The sequence below is a fragment of the Ictidomys tridecemlineatus genome, chromosome 1 (genome assembly GCF_052094955.1).
Source record: "Ictidomys tridecemlineatus isolate mIctTri1 chromosome 1, mIctTri1.hap1, whole genome shotgun sequence".
Taxonomy (NCBI): Eukaryota; Metazoa; Chordata; class Mammalia; order Rodentia; family Sciuridae; genus Ictidomys; species Ictidomys tridecemlineatus.
In genome coordinates this window covers 44,903,738-44,924,000 of record NC_135477.1, presented here as the reverse complement: position 1 = coordinate 44,924,000, position 20,263 = coordinate 44,903,738, and the positions used below count along the sequence as shown (strand labels likewise).

Below are 20,263 nucleotides of genomic sequence, written 5' to 3'. Positions count from 1 at the left end.
CTGAGACTCTGTTAATAGTTTATCTTCCCATCTTCTGCATCTGAACCCAGTTGGTCTTACAGTGTAAAGGGGTTTGGATGCTGGAGGAGGAAGGTTGTGTTGCTAGATGAGGAAGAGTGGTCAGGGTTGGCTGTGGAGTCCCTGATCTTGATAGTAGGAGAGGGGCTCTCCCTCTAGATATCCCCCCAAATTGCATTTCCTCTCAGGAGGAGGTAAAATGATGAGCTACCTTCTTCTCCTCTGACCCCCAGAAAATCCACAGCCAGACTCTAAAACCAAGAATTTCTGCCTTTCATTATAACCATCACAGAGCACTATGCCCCTGACTGATGCCAAGGTCCTTCAAAGCTGGAATACCAAAGGGTTGCTCTAAGTAACCCCACCTACTCTACTCCTGGTGTAGAGGGCCACCCCAGAGCCACCTCAAATGTCTGCTTATAATACACAATCCATTTTCAAATATTTGCTGGCTGGTGACTTTTTCTACTGACTGTCCATCACTTCCGTCCCCATGCTTCTTTTCTTCCCAGCAAAAGCACAGTCTTCTTAAATATTCTGCTTCTTTGATGGGAGAAGTCCTGTTTGTTTAATGGAAACAAACTCTTCTACTTAAGATTTAGGACAAGAGTACCAGAATTTGCCCCTCAGGAGCTGAGCATGGTCATGGCTCATATCCCAGCAACTGAGGGAGGCTAAGGCAGGAAGATGAGATCCGGAGTTCAAGATTAGCCTCAGCACTCACCAAGGCCCTAAGCAATTTAGTGAGACCCTATCTCAAAATAAAAAAGAGCTGGGATGTGGCTCAGAGGTAAAGTGTCAAAAAAAAAAAAGACTTTGTTCTTCAGTCTTACACTCTTCTCTAAATAGTTGCACAATGTGGGAGCAAATCAGTTTTATCCTTGCTCACCTGTTCTCTCTTCAAGAGACAGAGGAAGGGGAAAGAATTAGATCAGGGGTTCTAAGTCTTGAACTTAAATAAAAACAAGAAGGTCAATGAAGCTTTTAGTATTTTTTTCTGGGATAGAGGTCCATAGCTACATTAAAAAAAAATTTTTTTTTTTGGAGGTGCTGGGGATTGAACCCAGGGCCTTGTGCACATGAGGCAAGCACTCTACCAACTGAGGTATACCCCCAGCCCATACAATGAATTATTTAAGGCCAATGTGACTGACCGTGGACTCCAATATAGTGGAACTACTTAAAGATACCTCCCTGTTCAACCAGTCTGGGCTTCTACTGCTGAACAGGTTTTAGGAGAGTGGAAGCTGCCTGTAGTGCCAGGGTCCCGCAAGGGTCCCAAGGTCCTCCCTCCCTCTCCTGCCCCTAAGACATCGTTCCTCTTTCTGGTCATCACTTACCTTATAGCAACCACACTTCCAAAATTATCCTCGAGATATTCACTTTCCAGAGAACATGTGGAACATTTGTTCTTGGCTGGATGAATAGAAATCCAAGTGACAGGAGGAAGGTAGAAGTAGAGACGGCAGAAGAGAAAAAGTTGGAGACTAATTTGGTTTATAGTTAGAACCAACTGTAAGTCCCAAATCCAAAGGGTATTTGAAATAGGAGGGGAGAGGAGACATGGTCTCTCAGAAGCTCTGTGAGGAGAATGTGTGTTTCTTCCCTGGAAGCCTTCCCAAGAAGCAGTGAGGAAGCCCAGTGGCACAGAATGACCTCATTTAAACTTGATTACATCTGTAAAGGCCTTACTTCTAGATAAGGTCACATTCATAGGTACTAACCTTTAGGACTTGAACATATCTTTTGGTGATGGTGGGGACACAATTCAACCCAGTATTAGGCACACAGGTTGTTGTGTATAGGAGGTACTCCAAAGAATAGACACTTTCTCCCAGTGTCTGGGCATTGATGAACACTCTTTTTGTAAATCCTTAACTTTTAGCAAACTTTGGGGTTTATGCAAAACATGAACCCTGGGGGAGATTGTTTGATTAAGTTTTAGGATTGCTTTAACTAATGACCTTGATATGACTTTACTTCTGTAGGTTTTGTTTGCAAGCACTCTACCTAGCCCTATTTCTATTCCACACTTTTATATTCTTTGGAGTACCTCCTATACACAACCTCCTTTGTACTTAATATTGGGTTGAACTGTGTCCCCACCACCACCAAAAGATATGTTCAAGTCCTAAGGGCTAGTACTTATGACGGTGACCTTATCTGGAAATAGGGTCTTTACAGATGTAATCAAGTTTAAATGAGATCATTCTATATCACTGTGCTATATATCTATCCCTTTCATCAATACTAATCTTGTTTACTGTTGCTTTGGTTTTTTTTTTGTTTTGTTTTGTTTTGTTTTGTTTTTTTTACTGTTGCTTTGTAACAAACTTTGAAATCAGGAAGTGAGAGTCCTCCTAATTTGTTATGGGTTTTATTTTTTTTTCTTTTCTTCTAGGTTGCCACCATTAATCTGGTCTCTTAAAATCAATATGAATTTTAATATCAGCTTGTTAGTTTTTATAAAGAACTTATCTGTAATTCTGATAGGGTTTGCAATGATTCTATAGAAGAATTTGGAGTTTATTGCTATCTTAACAATATTATATCCATGAACATTTATTTAGTAGGTTTCTTTTTTGTACTGGGGGCTGAATCCAGGCCACTTTATCACTAAGCTACATCTCCAGTCCTTTTTATGTTTTTTTTATATTGAGACAAGGTCTTACTGAGGTGCTCAGGCTGGCCTCAAAGTGCAATCCTCCTGCCTTATCCTCCAGAGTCACTGGGAGTATAGGTGGGCACTGCTGCACCCAAGAGTGTTTTTAATATTTTTCAACAATGTATTGTAGTTTTCCAGAGACAAGTTTATACTTCTTCCATTGCATTAGTATTTTATCGTTTTTAAACTATTGTATATTTTTTTCTTAATTTCATTGTCAAATTGTTCATTGCATTTGAATAAAAATATTAGTGATTTTTATATTTTAATAACAAGCTCATACTGGATTAGAGTGGGACCCTATTCAATGACTGGTGTTCTTATAAGAAGAACAAAAATTCAGGCACAGAGGCACATCCACTGGGAAGCATGCCAGGTAAGGAGGAGGCAGAGACTAGAGAGAGATTTTCTACAAGCCAAAAAGAAAACTGGAGAGACCCCTAGAAGCCAGGAGAGAGACCTGGAGCAGAGGCTCCCTGAGAGACTCCAGAAGAAACCAACCTTGCTCACTCCTTGCTTTTAGATTTCTGACTGCAAGGACTATGAGCCAGGAAGTGCTTGACTTGAGTCCCCCAGTCGGTGGCCATTCATCACGGCAGCTCTGGGAGGCTCCTGCATGTCCCATCAGGATGGCAGTGTGAAGGAGAAGGTGGTATCCCGCTTGCTTCACACATTGCCCCCATCTCTCACCCTTCCACTGCTGAGTATTTCCCCACAGATTTACCCACTGGTCTTAGAAACCTTGAGCAGAGCCTGCCTTGCTCTGGACCATCCCTGCATACTCCCTGCCTCGCCGTCTACCTGTGTTCTGCCAGGCCTCCTTCCCCCTTCTCAAAGACCCTCCCTGTTCTGCTCCCTTGTCCTTAGGAAGGAAGGGACTCCCGTGTCAGTGCTCTGGTTGGCACTTTGGAATCCTGCTTGGACCACAGCTCCCCACAGGGGACACTGTGGTTTCCCGTGAACCTTTGGATGCCACCCGTGGGGCCTTTCCTTCACACACCCGCTAGCCCCGTCCCATGAGACATCTTCCCTTCTAGATCATCCTCCTGGCACACTCTCTCTCCTTTCTCTGGCTCCTTTCTCTCTGAGGCTGACTCCAGTCCTCTTCTGTCCACATGCCCCTTCCCTCCTCTAAAGGGGAAGTTCTACATGACGCTGACTGGTAGTGTCCCCAGGGTGGCGACTTACCTTTCTGGAGCCTATATTTCTGCATCTTTAAATTGGGAACGAACATCACCCATCGGTAGGGTTTTAGGAGAATTAAATAATATCACTGACATGCCGGGTGCTTTGGTACTTGCCTGTAATCCCAGCGGCTTGGGAGGCTGAGGCAGGAGGATCATGAATTCAAAGCCAGCCTCAGCAACAGCAAGGTGCGAAGCAACTCAGTGAGACCCTATCTCTAATAAAATACAAAATAGGACTGCGGATGCAGCTCAGTGGTTGAGTGTCCCTGAGTTCAATTCCTGGTTCCCCAAAGGAAAAAAGAAATCCTAAATAATAGCACTTAAAGTAGCCCTTGACAATTCCTGGCATGGGGTGGGCATGTGAATTCCCTCATATGGCACTCATGCAGGCCTCTACTGCTGATCAGAATGCCAGAATGAAAGGTTTGCTTAGCCACTTACTAGCTGGATAAAGTTAAATAGACTTCTCTGTGCCTCAGTTTTGCCATGCGTAAAATAGAAATGAACAACCACTTGCAGTGGCACACATTTACAATCCCGGAGACTCAGGAGGCTGAGGCAGGAGGATTGCAAGTTAGTAGCTAGCCTCCACAACTTAGCAAGCCCCTGTCTCAAAAATAAAAATAACTGGGGATGTAACTCAGTGGTAAATTGCCCCTGGTTCCATTCCAGTATGCCCACAAAAAAATAGAGATGCTGATAATAGTATCACAGTACTGCTCCATCCAGGGTAATTGCCGCTTCTTCTGGCATCTCTGTAGGAAGACCGAGTCTGCAGTGTGTAGCAACAGGTTTTGCACAGACGTTTGCAGTTTCCTGGATGAACGGGTTGGATTCTGGCTCAAAGATTCCAGTTATCTTGCGTTTAGATGGTGAACTCAGAGGCCCCTTGGACTTTATTCTCTGCTGTATCTCCTTAACACTGCACCAGATATAGGTGCTCAAAAATTTTACTTTTTTTTTTTGTACTGGGGATTGAACCCAGGGGCCCTTTACCACTGGGCTACATTCCACTCCTTTTGTTTGTTTGTTTGTTTGGACACAGGGTCTCACTAAATTGCCAAAGCTGGACTCAGAACTCACAATCCTCTTGCCTCACTCAAAGAATAGCTGGAATTGCAGGCTGATACCACTGTTTTTTTTTAAACTCATCTGCATTTATTACTCTTTTTTAAAAATATTTTTTAGTTGTTGATGCATCTTTACTTTTATTTATTTATATATTTGTATGTGATGCTGAGAATCGAACCCAGTGTGTCACACATGCTAGGCAAGCACTCTACCACTGAGCTACAATCCCAACCCATGTATTTATTACTCTAAATAAACCAGAATGTTGACTTGAGTACTACCTATTTCCATTCATAAGCCTTACTGAGTTAACTATTTTTTTTGTTGTTGTTACTGGGGGAGTGAACTCAGGAGTATTCAACCACTGAGCCACATCTCCAGCCCTATTTTGTATTTTATTTAGAGACAAGGTCTCACTGAGTTGCTTAGGGCCTCACCTTTGCTGATGCTGGCTTCAAACTTGCGATTCTCCTGTCTCAGCCTCCTGAGCCTGGGATGACAGAGGTGTGCCACCGTGCCCAGCTCTGCTTTAGTTTTTGAATGGCTTTGTAACACACCTAAGGGAGGAATAAGTTTTGTTCCTCTAAATACGTTTCTTTGGAAAACAAGCCCTGGAGAATCCCCCAGCCAAGTTATTTCAGTTTAACATACTTGGTTCTAGAGGACTAGCACATGCAGAGTGGGAAACTACAAGGGATGGAGCCTCTTTAACAAATATTTTTCTTAAACAAGGAGGTCTATCTTGGAACACTTCAGGGACAAAAAGATTTGGTCTGGTTTACAAAGGGATACAACTGGTTGGTAGCAAACACTTTAGATCACAAAGTTAATAATACGTTCCATGTCTTAGAACAAACATCTCAACCTGTTAAAAAGACTAATACCACTTTGAAGGAGGGCTTCAGTGCAAAACTCATTCATACATTCATTCATCTATTAATTTAAAATTATCTATTGGCTGGGCCGGATGGTGCATGCCTGTAATCCCAGCGGCTCAGGAGACTGAGGCAGGAGGATTGCAAATTCAAAGCCAGCTTTAGCAACAGTGAGGTGCTAAGCAACTCAGTGAGACCGTGTCTCTAAATAAAGTAGAAAATAGGGCTGGGGAAGTGGCTCAGTGGAGTGCCCCTGAGTTCAATCCCCACTACCCACCCACCCCCAAATAAACAACAAAAAGTATCCATTGAGGGGCTGGGTATAGTGCACGTACCTATAATTCCAGCCACTCAGGAGATTGAGGCAGGAAGATTGCAAGTTGAAGGCTAGCCTTGGCAACTTAGTGAGAACTTTTCTCAAAAGAAGAAGAAGAAGAAGGTTGAGGATGTAGGGATGTAGCTGAATGGTCAAGCATTCCTAGGTTCAGTTCTCAGTGCTGCAACATAAAACAAACAAACAAAAAAACCACCAGTATCAGCAGTCTGGGGGTGCAGCTCAGTGGTGGTCACCTACTTTGCAGGTGTCCAGCCTTGTGTTCATTCCCCTGCACAATGACAACAACAACAACAACACACACACACAACACACACACACACACACACACACACACACACGAAATATCAGCTTAAAAATAAACAAGAATTTGGGAAGGTGGGCAGCTCAAAAGAAGTGACATAAAGCCACCTCTGGGGGGCTAGGCACCAGGAGCCCCACCCTTTCCAGCCTAACCATGCACAAAAGCTTACTAGATCCTACTAAAGATGTCCCTGCTCAGAAATCCAGGCCAGTGCGACAGGCAGCAAGACAAATGTGGCCCCCAGGGCACAGCCCTTCCAGTTTCTGCAAGCACAGTCCTGCCTGGGAGCCTGAACCTTCTCATTCAGAGGCAGTTCTTCACATTTCCACTGAGAGGTGAACCTGCTGTGGGGCGCCATCTGAGCCTTACCAGCCTTCTGGCAAAAGGGTTTGATGTCCCTGCTACTTGCTGTCATTGTAACTTTCTATATCCCGCTTATTAACATTTGTCAACTAGTATTGTTACATTGACTGATTTACTTCTCTGTCTCCCAGTGGTAGGCAGAATCCCCACCCCCAGAATAGACACCCATGCCCTAAATTCCTGGGATCTGTGAATAGGTTTTGTTCCATAGCTAAAGGGGCTTTGCAGATGTGATTAAGATTATGGATTTAAAATCCGGAGAGTATCCTGGATTACCCAGGTGGGTCCAACGTAATCACATGAGCTCTTAAAAACAGCATTTTTCTCAGGCTGGGGGCAGAAGGGGAAGGCAGAGAGATTCCAAGCATGAGAAGGGTTTGATTAATCATTGCTGACTGTGAAACGTGAGGGTGCAGATGCAAGGACCAGAGAGGCTCCAGGAGCTCAGTGTGGTAGCCAGCTGACAACTGGTCAGAAATGGGGACTTCCGTCCTAGAGCTGCAAGGAATTGGATTCTATCAACAACCTGAATGAGCCTGGAAGTGAATTCTTCCTAGCACCTCCCATAAGATCTCAGCCAGCCATCTCCTTGTTTTTAGTCTTGTGAAAGAGACCCTGAGCAGAGAAACCAGCCAAGCTCACCTGCACCTCTGATTTCCAGTGCTATAATATACTGGAAATTTTGTTATGGCAGCAATAGATGACTAACAATTTCCGACGGAACAGGAGCTCTGCTGGGGCAGGAGTGGCATTGATTTATTCATTGCTCCACCCCACAGACCTAACCATAGCTCCTTGCGCTTGACAAACACTCAGCACAGTGCATTGCCTGGATGAATGGAAGCCTCCCCTTCCACCAGGACTGACTTTTGGAGTAATTATTTGAGGCAGAATCTGCTGTTCCACCAGTGACTGGAGGTGAAGCTTTCAAGTAAAGACACCTAGACACTGGGCCCTGTCTGCAGACAGAGTGAGCTGAAGCCCCAGGGGCCCCAGTCCCTGGATTTTATGTTCCAATGAATGAGCAACAGCTGTTGCTGGAGAAACAGTTCCTGGAGCTCAGCTCCACGTGTGTGGCTCCTTGGGAAGTCAGCAAGTCTGCCCGCCAGAGTGGATATGCAAGAATGTAGGGGCATCCAGCACAGGCCTGGGACCATTTCCATGTGAGTGTGGGCAGCTATGAGTGCAAACTCAGGCTTGTGAGGGTGTGCAGCCATGGGTGTGTGTGCCCGGAGAAGCAGTCCTTCCTAGGATGGGTGCTCTGTCCCACCCAGGAAATCACAGGTGGCCCAACATCTGAGAGGTGGCATTTAAGAGTTTCTTAGAAAATTTCCTTAAAAGAATGACTACCCCAAGATGCTAAAAATGGAATTCTACTTATAAAAATGCATAAATCCACACAACTTTTTAGGAATACTATGACTATGAAATAAACTAGACAAGTTAGGGGAAAAAAATGACCTTAAACTTGGCTCTTGTTAGTTTCTCAAATATTGAAGACGTTTTCCTTCCAGACTGATTTTGTTCTTAGTTCAGGAGTGGCTCAGAGGATTTGCTTTTAGTGTTTTTTTAGTTGTCAATGGACCCTTATTTTATTTATATGTAGTGCTGAGAATAGAACCCAGTGTCTCAACAGATGCTAGGCAAGCGCTCTACTACTGAGCCACGACCCCAGGCCCAGCTCAGAGGGCTTTAAAAGGGGATCTAGGAGAGGCCCATTACTAGTAATGCGTCTTGCCCTTGTAGAGTACGTGGAGCAAGGCAGGATTCTGGGATCAGAGATTCAAAGCATTGCAGAACCTTAGATTAATTCTTAGGAAGGATTAACTAATGACTTCATAAATAACTATTTACTGAGGGGCTACTGTGTGCCACATGCTAGGCTAACCCTAAGTCTACCAACCTCACTTTGCAAACAAATTGCTGAGAAAATGCCCCAAACCCAAGTCAATTACTGTTTATCACCCAAATTCACTGCTCTTTCCCCTGGAGCCCAGGCTTTTCATTTTGAAGTCACCATCATCAGTTTTTAACCCCAACATATAAACTTCCTGCAGCAACTCAGCCAGGCCTATGCCCCAGCTCCTCCTCTCTCTCTCTCTCTCTCTCTCTCTCTCTCTCTCTCTCTCTCTCTCTCTCTCTCCCAAGGGTTGAACTCAGGGGCACTCAAACACTGAGCCACATCCCAGCCCTATTTCGTATTTTATTTAGAGGGTCTCACTGAGTTGCTTAGCGCCTCACAGTTGCTGAGGGTCACAATCCTCCTGTCTCAGCCTCCCAAGCTGCTGGGATGACAGGCATGCGCCATCATGCATGGCTAGTTCCTCATCTCTTATCCCACCTTCCTGTTAAAACACTCCTAAGGTGTGTCTCCTACAGAAACCACTTTGATGTCACATTTGGAAGAGATCTGACTGTATATAATAACATCTTCCCCAAAGAACCTGCCTTTAACAACGGAGCTGGACTTCAGTTTTCTCCAGGAAACCCAGTGGGTCAAGCAGACAGCCTCCTGGCCAGCTGGCCTTGTGTCCATGCTCTATGCACTGTGGGATTGGCCCCTTGAGAACTATTCTCATTTCCCCTAGAATCTTTACAGGGTCCCCACTGCATTCAGGACAAAGCGGAGCTCCCCAGATGGATGCCCAAGGCTGGCTGTCCTCTGACTCCATCTCCGATCACTCCAGCCATGCTCCAGCAGCTGACCCAGTCTGCTGTACGATGTGCCCCTCTCCCTGTTCTTGCCCACTTCTCTGCCTCCTCTTCACCTGCCCAGACTCCTCTCATTCCTTCAGGCCAGGAGAAACCCCCATCGTCCCTGCTTTCCCTCCTCAGAAGTCCCAATGTGCTTTTGCTTCAAATTGCTTTTCTTCCCTCTTCTGCCATTGTCTACTGCCATCCATGATTTGTGAGTTTTCCTGGGATGTGCTCTACCTGGAAGTCAGGAGCCTCTGCCTTATCAATCCTTCACAGTGCCTCTGCTAGTAGAAATCTGGAGTACATGCTTCAGAAATACTTGAGTGTTGATGGCAGGTACAGTGGCTAATCCCAGCAACTTGGGAGGCTGAGGCAGGAGGATTGCAAGCTCGAGGCTGGCCTCAACAAACTTAGCAAGATGCTTGCAACTTAGGGAGGCCCTCTCTCAAATAAAATAAATTAATTTAAAAGGCTGAGGATGAGGCTCAGTGGTTAAGCAACCCTTGGTTCAATTCCCAGTATCCCCCCAACACACAAAATAAATAAATAAACAACAATAACAACAACAACAACAAAAAACCCTTGAGGGTTGAAAGTACCAAATCGAGGGAAAGTGGGCAAGAGACATAGAGGTAATTTCCACAGACACCCACTTAGGTCCTGCTTTCCCCAAATGAGCCACACTTGCTCTGACTCAGGAGCAGACATTTGCCTTCCTGGTACTCATAGCATTATGTATTTTTGGGACTGGGTTTAGTGACGGCCTCCCATGGACTATGTGCTCCGCAGAAAACCAGGTTCACCTCTGTGACCCCAGCATCTAGCCTGATAGGGGCTCACAACTATGAATTGAAAGAATGAATTGGGGACTGGGGTTGTGGCCCAGTGGTAGAGCACTCGCCTAGTATGTGCAAAGCCCTGGGTTCGATCCTCAGCACCACACATAAATAAATAAATAAAACAAAGGGATTGTGTCCAACAACAACTTAAAAAAAAAAAAAAAAGAGAGAGAGACTAAATTGGGAGGGATGAGATCCCCTGTTCTGCTTGCTCGTGATTTGCACTCAGAGGCTCTCAACATTTGCTCTTCTCCAGTTTAGGCCGGGACTGGAGCGCGAGAATCGGTGTCTTCAGGGTAAATAGGACCCTGGCCACAGAGCAAGTTAGAACCCTTTCTTGGGTGCTCCCTGTGTGGCAGGCACCGTACAGCTGCCTCACCTGCAGCCTCGGTGACTCCTCACTGCAGGCAGGAGACACCAGGACAGGCTCCACCGCACAGATGAGGGTCCTAGGGCTCAGCACTCTACTCCTCCCGGCTGTGCATGGCTCTCATCTTGCAAAGGAGAAAAATCTCTAACCGGGCGGTTGCTGGGAAGTCCCAGAAAAGCTGTTGAAAATGCATCAAATCTTCCCCCGTCGTCAATGGATTTTTAAATGTGTATTTATTTACTTATTTTGCGGTATGAAGGATGAAACCCAGGATTTTCCGTATGCTAGACAAGTACTCTACACCCCCAGCTACCCCTGCCTTCAAAGGAAATAAATACACCTCCTGGGGCACAACTAGAAATCAACAACTGGTCTGTCAGTGCTGACATATGAAAATCAGATGCAAAGGGCCCATGCCCCCCCCCCCCCAGACGCTTAGAGCTAAGGAGAGTGTTCCAAAGCCAGAAGCAGCCTGCTAGAAGGGCCCATGCAGCTTAGGCACTCCGGTTTGGGTAAATCAGAAAAACACCTGGGCCCCAAAGCTTCCAGAGCCTTCCCAGGCATGCCCTCAGTCGTCCCTCCTCTGCCATGAGGCAGCGACAGTGCCTCTGCTCCACACTGAGGCTCAGGCAGGCCAGTCAGCTTGCTCAGGATCATGAAGCTGGAAAGTGATGGGCTCAGCCACCTCCGGAGCTCCCCGCAGGGGTGGGCAAGACTACCCTCCAAGCAAACCTCCTTTGTGTGGAAGCTACCAGATGAACAAGGGCTGTCAGCTTCCCGCTGGGAGCCATGTACCCTGTGCAGCTTTATGGGGGAGAGGGGGGCGTTCCTTGGAGGGAAAGCTCCTATCTGTGGAATCACGTTTAGGCAACAGTGACACAAGGTGTTCTTGCAGCAATAAGACAGCAACACCTGGCCATTCCCGAGGCGGCTGCCTAGGTGCAGGGCCATGAAGTCCCTTGAAAGATTGTGCATGTGGACAATGAACAAACTATATGTAAAAATAAGATTCTGACCCAGAAACCAGAAAGCCAACCCACTGTCTACAACAACCAGTCCAGGAAGCCAAACAACATTGCCTGTAGCAACTGGCCGCAAAGGGCCAGAACTTCATCAATAACTGACCATTTCCTTAGTTTTTGCCCCCTCTTGCAATTTAGGACCAACCCTAAACAATCACATAAGGTGTCCTGAGTCTAGTTAGCCAACATCCAGCTTCCTGTGCCAACAGCTGCCCATCATCATGCACCTGAAGATTCCCCTTTCTATTATGGAGCTTCCCCTCATTCCCACCTGCCTGGCTGTCTTATCTGTGAAATGGGAGAATAACCCTGGGCATAAGTCTCTTAGGAAAAGAATGCCTAGGGTTGCAGCCCACACCCTGGGTCACCTTTGATGGACGTTGCAGCCACATAACACACTTCCCTGTGGTTCAGTACATTCCTGGGGATAGCCTCAAGTCCAGATCCTTCATTTTTTCCAGGAAGGAGCCTGACATCCAGGCTGAAAAAATGTTTACTTACCCAAGGTAGTCTCCTCGAGGTCTCTAAGAAACCGGCCGTGGTCTCAGGTTTCCTCCCTCCAACTTCCCAGGAAAGCAGCCTCGGGTCTTTTCAGGAACCCCACAGGTTGCAGCTTAGATCTACCGTGAAACTAAAGAGAGCAGAAGTGCGCTCAGGACTGAGTTGCCAGGAGCCAAGGGAGCTTCTCAACCAGGAAAGGCCAGTCCTGGCCCAGCCACAGAGCCGTACCATCCATGGGGATGGTTTCCTTCTTGGTTTTAGGGAGTGCGGGCCCCACCCGGCCTCTCCGAGCCTCTTTAATTCAGGGTGTCTGGCTGCTTCTGGAAGAGTCCCTTCTTCCCTGGTGTGGGCTCCACCCAAGACTGGCTCCACCTTCTCACTGCCAGACCAAAGCAAAAGGGGAATACAAAGCCCAGTGCTGACCTCTTTGTAATCCTGCACCATCCGCTATCTTTTTTTTTTTTAATATTTATTTTTTATTTGTTTATTTATTTATTTATTTTATTTTTTTTTAGTTTTCGGCGGACACAACATCTTTGTTTGTATGTGATGCTGAGGATCGAACCCCGGGCCGCATGTATGCCAGGCCAGCGCGCTACCGCTTGAGCCACATCCCCAGCCCAAATAATATTTATTTTTTAGTTTTAGGTGGACACAATATATTTTATTTTTATGTGGTGCTGAGAATCGAACCCAGTGCCTCACACATGCCAGGTGAGCGCGTTATCACTTGAGCCACATCCCCAGCCCCCACCCGCTATCTTAATAAATTTAAATGTAAAAACTCTTTTTTTTTTTAAAGAGGGGGGAGAGAGAATTTTTAATATTTATTTTTTAGTATTTGGCGGACACAACATCTTTGTATATGGTGCTGAGGATCGAACCCGGGCCACAAGCATGCCACGCAAGCACGCTACCGCTTGAGCCACATCCCCAGCCCAAAATGTAAAAACTCTTAATCCTTAGAATAGTCTTCTGACATATGTACCCTTATTAACACGTCCATTGAACAAATGGCAAAACTGAGTCACAGAGAAGCCAATAGATGTGCCCAGAGACATACAGCTAGCAAAGAGAAGAACGGGGATTTAAATCCAGCTCCATAATAGAGTGCTTGCCTGGCACACTCAAAGCTCAGGGTTTCACTTGAATCAAAATGTGAAATATGATATATCAAGAACTATGTAATGGAGGGGTAAGACAAGATAATACAAATGGAAGAAATGATTTACAGTAGAAGGGGTAGAGAGAGAAAAGGGGAGGGGAGGGGGGATAGTAGAGAATAGGACTGACAGCAGAATACATCAGACACTAGAAAGGCAATATGTCAATCAATGGAAGGGTAACTGATGTGATACAGCAATCTGTATACGGGGTAAAGTTGGGAGTTCATAACCCGCTTGAATCAAACTGTGAAATATGATGTATTAAGAACTGGGTAAGGTTTTGAACGACCAACAATAAAAAAATAAATTAATTAATTAATAAAAATCAAAGCTCAGGGTTTGATCTCCAGCACTGCAAAAAAAAAAAAAAAAACCACCCAGGTTCAGAAATGAGCTCTAAACGCCCCCCCCCATCCCAGCTCCTTAGAATGTTTCCAAACGAACACAAACACCCATAGGAGAATCTTGGGGGTGTTCCAAAGTTGGAAGCAAGATGCTGGGTTTTCTCTCTCTTCTATTCTTCGCTCATTTTTGGTCCCTCAGACACCCATTGACCCCCAAGAGTGGCACCAGAAGGACACAGGCTTTCTCTACTGCAGGCCTAGCCCTTTCCTGGGAATGACAAGGCCCTGCTAACCCCTACTAGTGGCATCCTCACTTCCTTAATGGTAAAATACAGCTTACCTTGGGAAGAGACACCAAGGTCACTATAGAAGACATGTGGCACTGGAGGGGAGCCTTTGACTTCCAGGTTCCTGGGCTTTAGCTCAGACCCACTGGCCAGGTCCAGGACAATCTGCAGGAGACTAGGGAACCTGAATTTGTAAGTAGGCTCTTATCAGAGTCTGGGAAACGGTGAAGCAGGACCCTCAGAAGTCCTCTCCCAGGGACCTTTGCCAACGCCTGCAGTTTCCACTTGCATTCTGAGCTCAGTGAGCTTCTGGTGATGGCACCTAAGGACCACTGGCCACGCCCCAGCTGCGCTAGGCCGGGAGGGCTACAGAGCTACAGGAGGCCCTGCGGGTGTCAGGCAGAACTTTCCCTTAAGCTGCACAGCTGACGCCTGTGAGAACACACCAGTCCACCTCGCTGCAGACCTCTCTGTTGCCCCCACTCAACACAGTTTTTCTTTATTGATTTGCTCCCTTTAGCGGGCCCCCTCCCTCCTGCTGACACTTGTCCTTACTGAATGAATAAATTAATGGCAGAAGGAGACAGACGTGTCAACAGCTAGCAGTAATTCAAGCAGAATGGAGAAAGTGCTAAGTGGTGGTGGGATGAGTCATCCACGCAGGCAGGGAAGGAAGAGGGAAAAAGAGATTCATTGTCTCCTCTGCACGGTCACCACAATGTCTCAGGCCTTCCTCCCTTCCTGCCCCTCACATTCAGAAGACAGCAGAAATGTCCATGTGTCCCTTCAAGGATAGCTCCAAAGCACACACCCTGTTATCATCCACTGGGGATAAGAAATAGTCACCTCCGGAACATCAGAATCTCCAGGGACAGCACCGTTGCCCTCTGTCGCCCTCCTCCAACCTCTATCCCGATTCTGGTGGGAGAGAAAACTGTGTTCTTGCTTCTCTTTATCGATTGGCCACGAGGATCTGTGTCACTAGACAAAACATTGTCTAGCATTGCCTGGTTTTGAATTTTCTCTGACTGCACCCTTCCTTCTGTGGCTTCCTTTATGCAACTTGATTTTTTTGGCCTTGAGCCTGTCGATGCTTGTGCTGAAGGCTCATTCAGTCTCACTGATGCACGGTCCAATCTGCTAGGTAAACACACCAACGTTGACTTAGCCGCTCTCTCGCTGATGGCTCTTTGGACTGTGTCCAGTCTTTAGCGATCCCTAACAATGCTGCTGTAGGTGGCCCCTGATGCCTGGGTCTCTAATATATAGATATATGGCAGTGCTGGGTCATGGGGTATGTGCTTCCAGCTGTGCCAGGTAGCTCCAGTTTTCTGGAGGGGTGGAGCCTGCACCTAGGCACTGGCATCTGGAGTTCATCTTCTACAGTGACACTGGGGTGGTCTCTCTTAACAGCTCCTAACACCAATTGAACTCCCTGGGTTTCTTCAGGCTGAGAGTTTGGGGGAAGCTGCAGATTTTTAAAAAATGGTGCAGGGGCTGGGGTTGTGGCTCAGTGGTAGAGAGTTCACCCAGCATGCACGAGGCACTGGGTTCAATCCTCAGCACCACATAAATGTAAAATAAAGATATTGTGTCCACTTAAAACTAAAAAATAAATATTTAAAAAAATGGTGCAGAGGGCTGGGCATATAGCTCACTTGGTAGAATGCTTCCCTCGAATGCACAAGGGCCTGGGTTCGACCCCCAGCACTACAAAAAAAAAAAAAAAATGGGGCAGAGAGACCACAGTGGAAGTAAGCCTAAAGTTTATTGGCTCCTCAATAATATAGTTTGTTTTACTATGAGTGACATAAATCCCCAAATAACAGCTGATTAAACAAGATAGAAGTAGATTCCTCTCTCCATAAATGGAAGGTCAGAAGTGGACTCTCCAGGCTGCTATACTGCTCTGTGGTGCAGGTTCCTTTGATCCTATTCTACTGTCTCTGCACGTGCTTTGAGCTGCTTGAGCTCCAGCCCTCTCATCCGTATTCTAGCCAATGAGAAGGAGGAAGGAAAAAAAGTCTTGCCCCTCTCCTTTGAATTCACTTTCAGAAAGTCACACAAGACACTTAATATTGCAGGAGCCAGAACTCATCTCACAGACACAATTAACTGCAAGTGATACTGGGAGAAGCCATTTTTGGGGGAAGGGAAGAGATGACATCTTAGCCTTGTGGCCTTGTGCTCAACTAAAAGCTGCTCAACTAAATTCCTACACTATGTTCATTCTGATTTACAATAAATCTTCAACCAATTGTCACTGGATGCACCTTATGTCCAGTTGTTATGTCATGGCTCTGTCCCTTCTTTCTCTCCAGGAGGATATGGTGTTTATGTTGGGAAAGAAACTCAGTCTTTCTTTCTTAGGAAAAAAAAAATTAAATTATTCTGTAGCTCTTATTATTATATATAATATGTATAATACATCACAATTTGAGGTTAAGTTTAAATATCATCAAACTTACCGTCTTCACCATTTTTATGTGAGCAGTTCAGAAGTATTAAACGCATTCACACTGTTGTGCCACCGATCTCCAGAGCACTTCTCATTTTGCAAAGCTGAAACCCTTGTACTCATTAAATAATAATTCTCTCCCTGGCACCCTCCATTCTGCGGCCTGTTTCTCTGATTGGACTACCGTAGGCACCTCATACAAATGGAATCACGTAGTATTTGTCTTTTTGTGAATGACCTGTTCCACTGAGCACCATATCCTCGAGGTTCATTCATGTCGTAGCATGTGTTGGAATTTCCTTCCTTCTTCAGGCGAAGAGTCCTGCATCGCGTGTGTACAGCACCATTGCTCTCCCTTCACTCCCTGATGGACCCCTGGCTGCTCCCACCTTCTGACTAGGAAGTAGAATTGCTGCCAAACATGCTCATGCTGTGTCTCATTTTCTGAAGAAACTCTGTACTGTGGGCCACGATGGCTGTCCCATCTCGCCTTCATTTCAACAGTGCACAAGAGTTCCACTTTCTCACATCCTCACCAATGCTTGTTATCCTCTGGGTTTTTTTGTTTGTTTTCATAGTCGCACTCTTCTTCTTCTCCTTCTCCTTCTCCTTCTTCTTCTTTTACGTATTTTTAGTTGTAGATGGACACAGTACTTTTATTTTATTTATTTTTATGTGGTGCTAAGGATCCAACCCAGTGCCTCGCGCAAGCTAGGAAAACACTCTACCCCGGAGCCACGGCCCCAGCCTGAGTGTTGTCTTCTTAATGGTGGTGAGGTGGCTTACTCCTTAAAATTCTTTCTATCGAGGCACAAGGCACTGCGGCACACACCTGTCATTCAGGTGGCTGAGGCAGGAGGATCTCGAGTTCAAGGCCAGCCTCAGCAGCTTAGTGAGGCCCTAAGCAACCCAGTGTAGACCCTGTCTCTAAATAAAAATATGAAAAAGGACTATGGATGTGGCTCAGTAGTTAAGGGCTCCTGGTACCAGTACCAAAAAAAAAAAAAACAAACAAAACTTTCTGAACTGAGGCTAGACCCTGGCATATAGTGTTTATGGAGCAAATTAGAGAACAAATTCAACAGTTGAGGTGGTTTTGTTTTGCAGAGTTTGTATAGTGAAGACACAGTCTGTTCTGGGTGCGGTGCTGCACACCTGTAATCCCAGTGGCTCAGGAGGCTGAGGCAGGAGGATCCCGAGTTCAAAGCCAGCCTTAGTAACAGTGAGGCGCTAAACAACTCAGTGAGACCCTGTCTCTAAATGAAACACAAATTAGGGCTGGGGCTGGGGCTCAGTGGTCAGAGCCCCTCTTTCAATCCTTGGTACAAAAAAAAAAAAAAAGAAGAAGAAGATACAGTCTCTGAGAGGCTTGTATCTTGTCCAAAGTCAAGCAACTTGGTGAGGCCCTAATTGTCTGACTGCAAGGTCACATAGTTTCTTTAAAGGACACTGACTTTCTTCTGAGCCTCAAGGGGCTTGTTCCCAACCATGGGGGCCCTAAGGGCCCAGCACTCTCTATCCTTTGGGTGAGCAGCTCCTCTCAGGGGTGAAGTCATCTCCTGTTTAGAGTCACCTCCCCAATCTGGTTCCACCCCACACAAGGAAAAAGAATCCAGGACTAGGAAACACGTTGGCATGAACAATCCAAGGAAGGGGACCCCCACCAGCCCACCCGAGAGGCTCTGGAGACCAGGTGTGGGGACAGGAACCAGGCCAGAGCTCCCCTCCCACCTGCTGTGCCCAGTGACACAGTCACAGTTGAGCAACACTCCCGGGCCAACCTGAAAGCTGAAACTGTGCCTCCGGAGAACTCAGCCAGATGCCTGCAGGCTTAGGCTGGGCTGAGTCACTTCCTCACCTTAATTCTCCCCTAATGCCTTCCCTTTCTCTGCAGCTTTACTCAGGCACCACCGTCTGGGTGTGGAGCGTCTGGGGAAGCTGTGCAGGTGGGTCGGCTGAGCTGTTTATGTGGATATTTCCAACAGGGCTGGGGAGAGAGGATGTGGGGGTAAAAGCAAAGCCAGGTTTGTCTGCTGGCTCTGAAGGGCTAATCCCCCCTGCAAACAGGAGCACCTCTAAGCAGGAGTCCCTGGGGCGCAGAGAGCAGGGGTCTGGTGGAGGATGGACAGGGAAGGAAGGGAGGATGAAGAGGAATAGGAAAGGGGAAGCAATGGCTAGGTTGAGTCCAGAGACTTTCAACCCATTTCCCCTTCCCTAGAGAAGCTTCTACACCTTCCTTTCCTAGGAGAAAAGGGCAGCATCCTAAAAGGTCCAATTCAAGGCTATGCTATATACCATGATGCTAGTGTTTGAATGTGTCCCCCAAAAGCTCGTGTGTAAATGGCATTTGGAGGTGGGCCTTTGGAGAGAATTAGGTTAGATGAGGTCATGAGGGTAGGGAAAAAGAGACCATGGCTGCTACTAGGCTTGCTCTGTTGTCACACCTATGGTCACACCATAATATGATGCAGAACGAGGCCCTCATCAGATGCTGAGCAGATGCCCATGTCATGCTCTTAGACTACCCAGCCTCCAGAACTGTGGGGCAAATAAACTTCTCTTCTCTATGAATTACCCAGTCTCAGGTAATTTGTTATCAGACAGATGGTTTCCTGGATCAGTTTAAGGAGATCTCATACAGTGGGCCACTTTATGCTTTGAATATAACCCTTGAAGTTCTGCTTCTGCAGCTCATTTATTTACTTATTTACTGTACTGGGGATTGAATTCAGGGGCACTCGACCACTGAGCCACATCCCCAGCCCTGTTTTGTAGACTCAGAGGTAGGGTCCGAGTTGCTTAGCGCCTTGCTAAATTGCTAAGGCTGGCTTTGAACTTGTGATCTTCCTGCCTCAGCCTTCTGAGCCCATGGGATGTGCCCCTAGCTACAACTTATTTTTAAAACAGACGTTTCTTTCTCTTCCTCTCTTCCTGCTCCTCCCTTATCTCTCCCTCTCCCTAATCTCAGGGAAAAACAAGATTACCTTTCTCCCCCATCCTAGGCAAAATTTATCTGTCCTTGAGTACACACCCACCATAGGAACAAAGCAATCCAGACTTTGGGGAGGGTATTAGGCGATCTCAGAAATAACTATCTCCCAAATTAACAAGTGAATTATGGCTCCAACAGAACACGTGGAATTTGGCCTTTGAATCACCTCTCTACAAGTCCCCTGTTCTTGCTGAAGGGCAGAATCACAGCCTTTGGGACAGGAGTCCTCCGTGTTTCTCCCTTGCTACCAAAGCAATAAATCTTCTTTTTCCTTTTTCTCAAAACCATGTCCTCATTATTGGATTGACACTGGGGACAAGGACTGGGCTTTCGGCAACAGTCTCGTTGTCACTTGCCTGTTTCTAGAAGTGCCTGTTACTCTTACCTATAAGTCCTCTTTCCTTTCCTTTGAAAACTACTAAACTTTCCCTTTTTTGTGGTGGTGGTGGTGGGCAATGCTGGTGATCGAACCCAGGGCCTTGAGCACGCACACCCCACCACAGAGCCAAACTTTCTCCTAGGATAGTGGATCCGTTGTCTGCGTATCACTTGAATCACTTCCTTCCTATATTTGCCTACCTCAGCTTATACATTCGGGAGACAGAGCTTGTGACAAAGTTTGAATTTGTATTGGGGTTTCATTCATATAAGATTGAAGGAGTCAAAGAATGTAAGACTTGTGAAAAGGAGCCTTCTGCTCCTTCATCAGTTACCAATCCTTCTACTGAAACATACGCCTTCAATGTTTATGATTGGATTTTTTGGCATTT

General features: G+C 46.2%; 1 non-coding gene across 1 annotated transcript; it reads right to left on the bottom strand.

The window, feature by feature from the left end:
* Positions 1-1,060: 1,060 nt before the first annotated feature.
* On the bottom strand, positions 1,061-1,133 carry Trnam-cau (transfer RNA methionine (anticodon CAU)). Its single transcript has one exon. It is a non-coding gene; the product is annotated as a tRNA-Met (tRNA).
* Between the last annotated feature and the right edge of the window lie 19,130 nt (positions 1,134-20,263).